At 38.9% G+C, this 12,417-nt stretch overlaps 1 non-coding gene across 1 annotated transcript; it reads right to left on the minus strand.

Moving 5' to 3' along the window:
- Positions 1-283: 283 nt before the first annotated feature.
- On the minus strand, positions 284-389 carry LOC122066800. The gene has a single exon (XR_006136475.1). It is a non-coding gene; the product is annotated as a small nucleolar RNA R71 (small nucleolar RNA).
- Positions 390-12,417: the final 12,028 nt, after the last annotated feature.

Below are 12,417 nucleotides of genomic sequence, written 5' to 3' on the forward strand. Positions count from 1 at the left end.
CCAATAATTTTGAACTTAAATCTCAATATATCACTATATTGCCCCACTTTCATAGGTTGACCTCTGAGGATGCATACTTATTTCTAAGGGAATTTGAAGAGGTATGTGTTCTAATTAAGATCCAACAACTTTCTGATGATGCTGTTAAGCTTAGGTTTATCACTTTTGCATTAAAAGACTAAGGTAAGAAGTGGTTGTATGGGTTACCCACAAGTTCCATAACCTCTGGGAACAATTCACAGTTGTCTTCCTTAAGAAGTTTTTCCCAACTCACAAGACCAATAAGCTTAGAAGTGATATCCTTCAGTTAGGCAAAAGCCTAGTGAGTCCTTTTCCAAACTAATAGAGAGATTCAAGGATCTACTCCAAGAATGCCCTCACTATGGCCTAGACTTATGGCATTTATGTCAAATAATTTATAAGGGTATTGATTACCCAACTAAACAAATGATAGAGTCTATGTGCCTTGAGGGATTCACATCCTTTATAGATGAAGGAAAGGCATGGGAATTCTTACTTAACTTAGCTAACAAAACCCGTAAGTGGGAATAAACCCAAGAGAGTGAAAGAACCATAGGAGGAAAAGGATATTTTTTGGATGGGATAATAGCCAAGAAAGCCCATTTGGATAGCCTAATTAAGAGGATTGAAGCTATTGTTCCTAAAGAGCCATCATCAGTCAATTTGGTTACGATTTGTGCTTGGTGCCAGTCGCCTGGACATGTCATAGAAGAATGCCCCAATAACTCTAGGGGCACTTCTAATGATAGTGTTAATGCCTTATACCAGGATAATTCATATAGAAACACCTGCAATATAGGATGGAGAAATCACCCAAATTTCTCTTAGAATCAGGGCAATCAAGCAGGGCCTTCCAATTTTCATAATCAAGGTCAACCTGGACCCTAAAGGCCTCCCTTTGCAGAACAATATTTTTCCCAAAATACTTTTCCTAGGTCAAATGTAGGACCTCAGACTAGTTTTCCTAAGGCCCTCTCCTATCATCTTATCAGCAACCCCCTAGGTTTACCAACACTGGAGAGGCAAGTAGAATAAGTGACCTAGAAAAAAATATGGCCCTCCTCATGACAAGCCATAAAATCTTACGAGAGAACTCACCCAAGTTATCTCAATTAAGAGTGAGAGGGAGAAAGGAACTTTACCCAGTCAACCAGAGCCTAACCCTAGGCATCATCAGCTTGTTAATTCACAAACACCAACTAATGCACCACTGAATATAGTACAAGGGCCCTCTAACCAATGTAATGTTATTTATGCCCTTAAGAGTGGAAGAGAGTAGTAATAGAGCATTCCTAAATCTTACCCATCTATTACTCCTGTTAACTCCTTCAGTTGAGGACACAAGTATGCCTCTTGTTCCAGGTTCGTTTGATAAACCTAAAGATTCTTTTTAAATTAAATATGATTTGGTTGAGGAAACCAAAAATGATTCTTCTAAAAAAGGGTAAATCCTTAACAGTACTTATGTTCCTCCTGTCCCATTTCCTAATCGCTTGGTAAAAAAAAAAATTGCTTCCATGGATAAAATTTTAGAAGTCTTCAAAAAGGTAGAAGTGAACATCCTTCTTTTGGATACCATATCCCAGATCCTCGCCTATGAAAAGGTACTGAAAGATTTGTGTACTCACAAACGTATCACTAGTGTGCCCAAAAAAGCGTTCTTGACAGGTAACATTAGTTCCATTATTACTTAGCCTATAGCAGCTAAGTATAAGGATCCAGAGAGCCCTATTATATCTTGTGTCATAAGCAACACCTACATTGAGCATGCCTTACTTGACCTTAGTGCAAGTGTGAATCTTTTACCTTACCATGTGTATAAGCAACTAGGATTGGGAGAATTGAAAGCCACTGGAACTACTCTTCAGTTGGTAGGTAGGTCTGTTAAGATTCCTAAAGGGATGGTTGAGGATGCCTTACTAAATGTGGGGGAATTCATTTTCTCTGTTGATTTTATTATGTTAGATACCAAGCCCTTCTCAACCAAGGATGAGATCCCAATAATTCTAGAAAGACCATTCTTGGCTACCAGTAATGCATTAATCAATTGCCAGAAGGGTTTCCTGAGGTTATCTTTTGGCAACTAAACTATTGAGTTTAACATGTTTAGGATACGCAAGCAACCACATATGGAAGAAGAGATCAATTTGCTTGAGGATTTTTTGGATTTTTTTGATGATTTAATTACCAACTTTGATATTGATTTTGATTAAGAATTCCAAGAGTGTATGGATGAGTTGGATGATGATAGTGAAAATTTCTTTTCTGAAGTCTTGAGTCTTCACATACCTGTGTAGCCCTTAGGACCCCTTTCCAATTCCATTCTCAAACCTTCCATAGTTGAGCCCCCTAAGCTAGATCTTAAGGAGTTACCATCTAATTTGAGGTATACTTTCCTAGGGCCTGACTAGACTCTTCCTGTAATAATTTCTTCAAATTTGATTCTAGGCAGGAAGAGAAGTTACTTAAAGTGTTAAAAGATAATAAGGAAGCCCTTGGTTGGACCATGGCTGATATCAAGGGTATAAGCCCTTCTATTGTGTAACATCATATACTTCTTATGGAGGATTCCAAACCATCCACAGAACCCCAAAGAAGAGCTAACCCAGTGATGATGGAAGCCATTAAGAAAGAGATCCTAAAGTTCTTGGATCATAAAATAATTTATCTTATTTCTGACAGCCAATGGGTAAGCCCAGTTCACGTAGTGCCTAAGAAGTCTGGGGTGACTATAGTTCCCAATGTCAATAATGAACTAATTCCAACCAGTGTCCACTCAGGGTGGAGAGTGTGCATAGACTACAGGAAACTTAATGTGGTAACCTAGAAGGACCACTTCCCATTGCCATTCATTAACCAGATGTTAGAGAGGTTAGCTGGACATGAATACTATTGTTTTCTTTATGGATGTTCTAGAAATAACCAGATCTCAATTGCTGTAGAGGATCAACATAAGACCACTTTTACATGCCTATATGGAACATTTGCTTATAGCCGTATGCCCTTTGGGCTTTGCAATGCCCCTGCTACGTTCCAACGATGCATGATAAGCATCTTTTCTGATATAGTCAAAAAATTCTTAGAAGTATTTATGGATGACTTTTCAATTCATGGGAATTCCTATTCTAAATGTCTTCATCCTCTTTCCCTAGTTTTGAAAAGGTGTATATCTAAGAATTTGGTTTTGAATTGGGAGAAATGTCATTTTATGGTTAAATCTGGTATTGTTTTAGGCCATGTAATATCCAAGGAGGGAATTAAGGTAGATAGAGCCAAAGTGGATTTAATTGGTAATTTACCACCTCCTCAATCTGTTAAGGACGTCCGGTCTTTTCTAGGGCATGCGGGCTTCTACAGAATGTTTATTAAGAATTTTAGTCAGTTACCCTGACCTCTCACTTCATTACTTGTCAAAGATTAAACTTTTGAGTTTTCTAAAGAGTGCCTAGAATCCTTCAAACAACTTAAGAATGAGTTGACTAATGCACCTATTGTTCAACCACTTATTTGGACTGAATCTTTTGAACTGATGTATGATGCTTTGGATTTTTCCATAGGAGCGGTTTTGGGTCAAAGGATTAATAAGTTGCCCACTATCATTCACTATGCTAGTAGCACCTTAAATGATGCACAACTCAATTATACTTAGTTGGTTCACATATGGTGGTCTATACTGATCATTCTGATCTTAGATACCTAGTTCAGAAGAAGGATGCCAAAGCCTGTCTCATTAGGTGGGTTTTACTTTTGCAAGAGTTTGATTTAGAAATTAGGGATAAGAAATGAGTTGAAAACCTAGTTGCAGACTATTTATCCTGGCTTCCCAGTTCCTTGACTGTTGATTCTCCAGTTAATGAGAATTTTCTAGATGAATAATTATTTACAGTGTCCAATGAACCATGGTTGCTGACATTGTCAACTTCTTAGTTTCAGGTGTGACTCCGGATCACTAGTCCTCCCAAGATAAGTATAGGTTTCATTCCCAAGTTAAGCACTTTTCTGGGATGATCCTCATTTGTTTAAGATATGTCCAGATCAGATTATCCGATGATGTGTTCCTGATCATGAGCAACATTTTGTTCTTTCTTTTTGCCATGATTATGCTATGGTGGACACTTTAGACCTAAGAAGACTACCGTAAAGGTTCTCTAATACATATTTTATTGGTCCACTCTTTTTAGAGATGCTTTTGATTTTTATAAAGCTTGTCCCACCTGCCAATCTTTTGGCCGTATCAATAAGAGGAATATGATGCTCTTCAACCCTATTTTGATAGTTGAGATCTTTGATGTATGGGGCATCGATTTCACGGGATCATTCCCTAATTCCTTTAGAAATTTATACATACTTTTGATTGTTGATTATGTTTCTAAATGGATAGAGGCCATACCTTGTAAATCTAATGACCACAAAGTGGTGGACCAGTTTCTCAAAGAGAACATTTTTTCTTGCTTTGGTGCACCACGTGCAATAATTAATGATAGGGGTACTCATTTTTGTAATCACCATTTTATGGCCTTAGTGAAAAAGTATGAGATCACCCATAAGTTATCTACCCCTTATCACCCCCAAACTAGTGGCCAAGTGGAGGTGTCTAATAGGCAGATCAAACAAATCTTAGAGAAAACTATTAATCTCAACCATAAGGATTGGTCCCTTAGGCTCATTGATGCCTTATGAACCCATAAGACTGCATTCAAGACCGACCTTGGTCAATCTCTCTACTGTTTGGTGTATGGAAAAGCTTGTCACTTACCAGTTGAGTTGGAGCATAAGGCCTTTTGGGCCATCAAGAAGCTCAACTTTGATTTTTCTTATATGGGAATTCACCGTAGGCTCCAACTATTTGAATTGGAGGAACTTAGAAATGATGCCTATGAAAGTTCTAGGATTTACAAGGAAAAGACCAAAGCTTTCCATGATAAGCACATTCTGTGTAAATCTTTTACAATTGGTGATATGGTCTTATTGTATAACTCTCGATTGCATCTTTTTCCTGGTAAGCTTAGATCCCGATAGGATGGACCGTTTATTGTTCATAATGTATATCCCCATGGGGCTGTGGAGATTTTGAATCCAGGAATAGGGGTAATTTTGAAGGTTAATGGTCAACGTTTGAAACCGTTCCTCAAGTGTCCTACTACTAGTAGTGAAGAGGTCATGGATCTCCATGAACCTCTTTACACTGATGACTAACTTTTAATCAGGTATGACCCCCTTGCATTGTCTTTGCTTTTAATTCTTTCCATACATTGAGGACATTGCATGCCTTAAGTTTGGGGGAGGAAAACCAGTTTTTGCTTTTTCGACTTTGTTTTGTTTGTTTTTCTTTTTATTTTTGAGCTTGCTAAGGATGAAGTCCTACTTTGGCTTTTGGCTAATGATCATACCATTCGGTTGCTAGATGTATGAAAATAAAAGTTTTGATTAAAGTACCCATTTTGAATGTATAAAAACCCTATTGAGAAGAAAAAAACAAGCATGTGTCTTGAGATGGGACTTTCTTTTGAAAAATAAGAGACCCTTGTTTTTTGGTGTTGGACCAGATGTAAGTCTGTGGGTTCCTTGTACTTTTGATTTGGAGTTAGAGACATTCTTTTTAATTTGGCATGAGTTGAAAAATGCACAATTTTAAATAAAGTGTGAAATGCGGTATAAAGAAGAATAACAGTTGTTTCACTTGGAACTAGATAGGGCATTGCGCCTCAAGAAGCGTGGTATCTTGATCGAAATTCCTAGGGAGGAAACTTCTAAACGAACTCTAGCATCACTGTCTTTATGGGCATATGCAAAAATTGAAGCTACATAGTAACTTGGGTGTCTAGTGTTTGCTCCACCATGTCATTCAGGCCAAAAGTAGTGGAGTAGAACAGAGTTTATTGAGTGAAAAAAGGAGAAAAAAATGTGCAAATGTCATTAATGCTAGGTAACATGTTTGGTTAAAAACACTCCAATGCCTTCGTCATTGGTTCCCTATTTCTTCACAAGTGGTTTTTTCTTAAGATAAGGATGTTTTGGAAGAGATGAAGTGAGTTCCAAATTAAGAAATATGCTAGTGCTTGGAATTAGTAAAGGGTAATAAAAGTTTAAGTGTGGGGGTCCCTTGTAAGAGGAATTATTTTTGCTCCGGATCGGTATGGCCCTTAATTTTAGCCAAGGTTGGTATTTGTTTATTTTGAATTTTGGGTTTATATTCACTGCAAACACCCATGAGACACAACTCATACACTAGGGGTGACCTAGGGGTTTAAAGGCTTGTTGCACATGCTAAGTGCAACCATGATTCCTACGAAAGTGCATTAGGTTTTTTGTTTTTATTCTTTTTCTTTTTGTTTTGCTCGAGGACTAGCAAAGTCTAAGTGTGGGGGAATTCTGATGAGCACATTTATGTGTAAAATCTAGTGTAGTAAAACATGCATTTTACATATTTAGAATGGAGCTACCTTGGGTTTTACTCTCTTTTTGCAGGTTTTATAATTTCAAGACCTTAAGAACTATCGGGCGCTATATCTCCAATTTTACACATAAAGAGGTCCTATTTCTTTCCATGATTGTGAAGAGGATGAAATTTTGAGCAAGATGGGCATGTTCAATTGTAAGTACACATTCATTTAGTTAACTATACAAGTGATTATTCTTTTTAGGCCAGAAAAAGAATAATGGATCAGAACTGAACTGAGATGCAGAACTAGCCCATCTGCAGTTGTCTCAAGGGTATAAGAAATATTTTAAATGCCAACAAGGATCGATGGATCACATCCTTAAGTGATTGAAGATTCTTTTTTGATAAGTTGGTGAGTTGTGGTGTGCAAAATCCCTTGCTTATTAGGAGGTCTCAAATTCAAACCTCTTAGTAAAAAGAAAAGACAAGGGCATGGATGGAATTTTCCATTAAAATAGAATATTGTCCAAATCCAAGCAAGAAAAATCGGCCAAAGGGGGTTTCTTGGGCAAAAAGAGAGAGAAAAATAGAAAAAAGGAGAAAAATAGGAAAAAAAGGCAAGAAAAATCATGGGAGATCTCTCTCCACACGTTTTCTCTCTTCTCTCTCCTCCACTTCATCAACAAGATAAAATATTTTTTTTTTTAAAAGCTAAAATTGTTAGCTTCCCTCCCCTATTCTCTATATAATAGAATTAACACAAGGGGAGGAGGGACTTCATTCTTTTTCTTGGGTTTTTTCTTAGTTGCTCTATCTCTTTCTCTAGTTTTCTCTTTCTCTAGCTCTAGTTCTAGGTTTGTGCTTTAAACATTTTTGCAAGTTCTTTTTATTCAATTAATGCAAGCACTTTTGTTTTCAATTCAGTCTTTTATTTTTATTGTTTAAACAATTGAAGTTGTAATTTTCAAGTTCTAGTTCTAGACTTAGTTCTAGGTGACAAGAATAAGCTATGAAGCATGTCTTTTAAGTTCAATTTTTTTCTTCAGATTTGTTTTCTCTAGTACTAGAAATTTTAGATTTGGTTTATTCTAGATTTGGTTTTTAGTACTGGTAGTATCTCATATCAATCAAGTTTTCAGTTCAAGGGTTGAAGTTCAAGTAAGTAAGCTCCTTCAGTAGTCTTTTCTCCCCCCTCTCATTCCCTCTTTTGACTACCCTTTCTTTCTTAATTTAGGATTTTAATTTCAGTCGTTACATTATTGCTATCTCTTTCCCCCAAGGTTCATAGCTAGTGTATGTGTTGGCTTTTCCCCTCCTAGCCATAGAACCATCATTTTATTGTTTTTATTTTAGTTGTCTCCATTTCCCTAAAGCTAAGTAGAGCAACCCTTGTAAGAGTGACTCTTTGGTCAAGTAGGGAAGCTCATATTATGATGCATCCCTCGGGCTAAGTAGAGAAACCTACTTGTGAGTCTCTCTTTATCCCCTTTCTTTTACTTTATTTTTATTTCAGCATTATTTTTTCTTCATTTCTTTTAATTGTGTGGGGTGTTTATTTCAGCTATTTATTTATTTAATTTTAATTGCGTGGCTTGCGTATTGAAATTCTTAGATAACGAATGGTTAGGACGTTATTTTAGATACATATGTTTAGGAAGGTAATTAGAATTAGATCACAACCATTAATCGGTTCGTTTTCGTATTATTAAAAGAAAAAAAAAATAAAGTGGCTGCTCTCCCTGTGTTTGACCCGTAGCTACACTGATCCGTACGCTTGCGGTAACATTTTAAAATCTCAAACAGTATGGTCATGGATCTACCCCCAAATGGAATGCCTATAAAAACATAGAAGCACAAGGGTGTGATGGTGATCTCGCCAATAGGAAGATGGACAGAATGAGTACTCGGCCACTATCGCTCCATCAGAGCCCCCACCAGTGTCGGGTTAAACTTCCAGGTCTCCACCAAAGCTAATCGGCCCAGACATGTTGCATCAACTATCTGCTTTACTCTACGAGGAAGCATCTTATGCCATGACTGAACCATGTTCAGATGGCCATACGAGGCCAAGGTAGGTGGTTCCATGCTAATGGAAATAAAGAATGCATAAAAAAAAAAAAAAAGAAATACACAGCAACAACAAGAATATCAAAAAGCAAAAACAGCATAACAAAAAGGACAAACCAAGAGTAAAAGATAATAAATATAATAAATAAAATGTAAGGACTTACCCAAGAACCCCATATAGAGTTGTAGATGTGATTCCAACTGTTGTGAAGGGTCTACTCGGAGTACCAGTCTGCCAGGCCCTCATCCCTCCAGGAAGGACTGCTGCAACTCTCAAGCTGAACTTCTCCCAAAGTCTTTCTCTTTCTTCTTTTAGCCATATTTTTTAAAAATTATGAGAAGCCCTAGAAAGTTCTCAAAATTGTGAGAAACCCTAGAAAGTTTCCAAAATTATAAGAAGCCCCAAAAGGTTTCCTAAATTACACAAAAGCCCATAAGAATATCAAATTCTCCAAATAACTCCTCCCTCAAGAACAAGATGAAGATCTTCAAGAACTTCAAGAACAAAGTAAAAAACTCCAAGAACAAGAAGGAAAACTTTAAGAAAAACCAGAGAGCTCCAAGAACTCAAAACTCACTCAAAAAAGTTAGAATGAAGAATGAACAGGGGAGGGGACCCATTTTATATAAAAAATTTGTTCTTCCTAAAAAATTTAAAAATAATAATAATAGTAATAATAAAAAAAATTTTAAAAGATTCCAAATCAAGCATCAGAATTCAAATTAAATTCCAAATGAAAGGCAAAAAGAAAAATTCCAAATCAAAGAACCAAATATCAAGAATCAAGGAAAAATCAAGAAAAGAAATAATCTCATTGACCCGGCCCCAGGTGGCCCAATTTCATTGACCCGGCCCCAGGTGGCCCAATTTCATTAACCCGGCCCCAGGTGGCCCAATTTCATTAACCCAACTCCAGGTGGCCCAATTGTATTTACCTAACCCTAGGTGGCCAATTTCATTGACCTAGCCCCAAGTGGCCCCATTGCATTTACCTAGCCCCAGGTGGCCCAATCTCATTGACCTAGCCCTAAGTGCCCAATTGCATTTACCCGACTCCAGGTGGCCCAACCTCGTTAACCCGGCCTCAGGTGGCCCAATTGCATTGACCCACTCCCAAGTGGCCTAATTTCATTGATTGAGCCCTAGGTGTTGAATTTCATTGACTCGGCCCCAAGTGGCCACTTGCATTTACCTGGCCCCAGGTGGCCCAATCTCTTTGTATCGGTCCTGAGTGACCCGATCTCGTAGACCAAAATCCTTGAACTAGCACATGCGAAGCCCAGTTAAGGAAAATCCAAGAATCAAAGGTTTTTGCCTGTTACAAGATTGGAAGAGCAACAAATTTCTCCCTTATAACCTTCGATTCCAAATAGTCCAGATTGGTTCAAAAAACCCAACTTGGAGACCAAATTCCCTGAACTGGCACATGTGAAGCCCAGCAAAGGAAAAGTTAAGGATCAAAATACTAACATCTTTTGCAGGATCAGAAGAGCAGTGAATTCCTTTCCTCTAATCGGCAACCTAGGTAAGTCCTAAAACTCTAAAGTAGTTGAGAGATATTATCCATTGTATTTTTTGACTCCGTCATTAATGAGCAAGATGACGTTTGTAATACCCTACTTCTTAAACCCGGTCTGATTACACGGTTGACCCGGTTTAACTATGCAGGACCCGAACCGGAGAGAGTTAGAGCGGGTTCCTTATGGACTATGATGGCAAGGGTGACCTTAAACACCGGCTGGCCCGACAAGTCCGAGCCAGTGCCAGAAGAGACGGGAATACCCAAGCCGTGTACATGCACCTATCATAAGGCCATGTACGGATAAAGCAGGTATGTAGCCGTATATTAAGGTGCATACGTATATTACATCGTATGCCAAGGGTGGGGTTCACGCCGAGGCCCGAACTCTGTCAAAATCCTAAGTTTTGGCCCTCAGGTGGGCGAACAGGTGGGCGTACCCACCCACCTGAGTGACCCATCCATGTGAATTACTTAGTATTTTAAAGAAGTATATATAACATTTATACTTTCTTTTCTTTTCTCATTTATGACACTCGTATGTTGGTGAGAATAGTAAAGAGGAGAGAGAAAGGAAAGGAAAGAGGAAGAGAAGAGAGGGAAGAGGAAGAAGAGATGGATTTCAGCAGCGCCGAAGCTTGATCTCCCCATTCCGGCACCGGAAGAGTGATCTTCAACACTAGATCTACATTTAGAGGTAAGCAAAGTTGGGTTCCTTAAACATTCACCATACCCAAGTAAAACCCTTGATTCGAGTAGGGTTTCCTGAGATCTTGTAAATCACCTTTGAAGTGATGAATCTAAGGTTTAATAGATGATTTATGTGTTGATCTTGAAGGATTTGAAGAAGTATCTACAAGGTTGGAGAAGCATTGTGGATTTGAAGTGATTTTGGGGTTTTGAAGGTGTTCTTGAGCAAAGAAGGTAAGATGGCTTCCCACTCCTTAAATCTAACCTAGATCTAGGTTAGAACCATCCTATAAGACTTTGAAAGTGTGAAGAATGGGTTTGGAAAAGCCCCATTTGAATCCCCAAAGAATGGAGGACGTTGGGAAGAAACAGCAGGTTTCCTGCCAAGACCAGTGGGCCATCTGGCCCGCCTGTGGGCACCCGCCTGAGAGGGCAGGGCCTTGGGGCACAACCGGCGGGCCAGACTGGCGGGCTAACCGACGGGCCACCCTGCCCACTGGTCTTAGCAGACCCCCTTGGCCCAACCGACGGGCCCGATCGGTGGGCCAACCGGCGGGCCAACCTGCCCGTCGGTCCAGACCGGTGGGCCAGACAGGTGGGTTGTCTGACCCACTTGAGAGGCTCCAAATGTGATTTTTCCGTCCGATTGGGCCCGAATCGGACGTGTGACCTTCTTTTAGGATTCTAAACATGATCGTGTCATTGGATCATGTTAATTTTGATTCCAAAATGGTGAAGTACTAACCCTGCTCACTCATGTTAGGTTCACCAAATCCTACGCTTCTCGCACCGGATCTCACCCGTACCGAACGGGAATCCTTGTACACTACAAGTGGGGAGAGGACATTTGGCCTTATTTCAAGGCATTCTTTGGCATTCATTTAATTGTATCTAGTCTAGCCATGCCATCATGAAAATGCAATGTAGATTAGTTCATCCTCACATTGCTATGCATGGGTGTTATGTTTACTTTCCAAATTCCAAGTGATAAAATGCTTATGTGATGAATGTTGACATCATTGTGCATAATGCATTGATAGACTAGATGTCGTAGTCGGCTTGGAAACGAGTGCATTGGTGGCCCATGGTATGGGACGCGGTGGCACTATACAATTGATGAGCACATTTATGTGTGAAATCTAGGGTAGTAAAACATGCATTTTACATATTTAGAATGGAGCTACCTTGGGTTTTACTCTCTTTTTGCAGGTTTTATATTTTCAAGGCTTTAAGGACTATCGGGCGCTATATCTTCAATTTTACACGTAAAGAGGTCCTATTTCTTTCCATGGTTGCGAAGAGGACGAAATTCTGAGCAAGATGGATGTGTTCAATTAAAAGTACACATTCGTTTGATCACCTGTACAAATGATTATTCTTTTCGGGCCAGAAAAAGAATGATGGATCAGAACTTAACTGAGATGCAGAACCAGCCCGTTTGCAATTGTCCAAGAGGTATAAGGAATACTCCAAATGCCAACAAGAATCGATAGACCACATCCTTAATTGATTGAAGATTCGTTTTTGGTAATAACAACTACCTAGCTTAGTTGGTGAGCTATGGTGTACAAAATTCCCTTGCTCACCAAGAGGTCTCAAGTTCGAATCTCATGGTTGTTTTTTTTAGAGAATTTGTTGAAGATTTCCTGCTTTTCACTCACTTAAAGCACTAAGGGCATGGAGGGGATTTCCACATCAAATTAGAAGCAAGGAAAATCGTGGAAGCAAGAAGAGAAG

This window comes from Macadamia integrifolia, unplaced genomic scaffold (genome assembly GCF_013358625.1).
Source record: "Macadamia integrifolia cultivar HAES 741 unplaced genomic scaffold, SCU_Mint_v3 scaffold2594, whole genome shotgun sequence".
Taxonomy (NCBI): domain Eukaryota; kingdom Viridiplantae; phylum Streptophyta; class Magnoliopsida; order Proteales; family Proteaceae; genus Macadamia; species Macadamia integrifolia.